Raw genomic sequence first — 1,106 nt, forward strand, 5'->3', positions numbered from 1 at the left:
TTTGTAGCGCAGTCTCGGGCACTCAAAAAAGAATCAGCGATGTCAACTAGCTCTCCTGTACCCGACGTTTACCAAGCGAGGACCACACAATATTAATCCTAAGATAAGTAACCGAAAACTTAACGAGTTAAAAACAATGTTTTCATAAAGATATCGTTTTTATACTTTTAAAATTTCCCTCGTAGAATTAAAATAAGAATTACCCCATTGAACGAAAAAAGGAACGCCGTTACCCTTTCCGTTTTAGTAAAAATGTAACGAGTTCCTGTTCCAGTTCCACTGATGTAAAATGAAACGTCGGCGTTCCTTCGTTACTCCTAAAGGGAACGCGTTCCAGGAAAGCCGCTCCTTGGAACGCCGTTCCGTACAACACTGTGACGGTTTACCGAATGCTTTTCTTATTCGCTACTCCGAAATAATTTTCGAGTATCTTCCCGTATTCTTCAATGCCTCACTCAATGAGAATGCCCCACCCTGAGATTGGCTCACTGCTAGGGTTTCCCCAGTATTTAAATCAGGGGACAAATTAGAGGCTCGTAATTAGAGACTCATTTCCTTAATAAATACACGTCGTTAAATACCTTAACACATAATTACCAGTCACGTATCCAACTACCTCGAGTAGATAATCGTTTTTGACAAAAATCAACATGGATTCCGTAAAAAGGTTTCTACGACAACGCAACTTTTATATGTAGTTCACGACTTGTAGTTCACGACCAACAAGTTGACGCAATATTTTTTTTTTAAATCTGTCGAAAGCCGAGTGGTTTGCTGGTTGATAAAATATTAGAGGTAGCAGATCCTGATAGGCTTGTTCACTGGAGACAGGCGTGTCTACAGAACCGCACCCAGTTTGTAGAATATAAAGGTGCTAGGTCTGCTAGCCTTGCAGTTTTTTCAGGAGTGCCTCAGGGCTCTGCGCTTGCAACCTTGCTGTTTTAATGTATATAAGCAATATTGTCGAAGACATCGATGAGTCTGTTACCGTAAAATTGTTGGCAGATGATTGCGTCATTTACTTTGCTATCAATAATTCTTCCTGACAAACTTTATTGGATGACAATCTGTAAACTCGAGGATTGGTGCGTTCAGTAGAAGATGAA

The 1,106-nt window shown here is 40.2% G+C and overlaps 1 pseudogene; it reads left to right on the forward strand.

Annotated features, from left to right (window-relative positions):
• Positions 1-364: 364 nt before the first annotated feature.
• Positions 365-855, forward strand: LOC120849941 (annotated as a pseudogene).
• Positions 856-1,106: the final 251 nt, after the last annotated feature.

This window comes from Ixodes scapularis, unplaced genomic scaffold (assembly GCF_016920785.2).
Source record: "Ixodes scapularis isolate PalLabHiFi unplaced genomic scaffold, ASM1692078v2 PGA_scaffold0__279_contigs__length_252992795, whole genome shotgun sequence".
Classification (NCBI taxonomy): Eukaryota; Metazoa; Arthropoda; class Arachnida; order Ixodida; family Ixodidae; genus Ixodes; species Ixodes scapularis.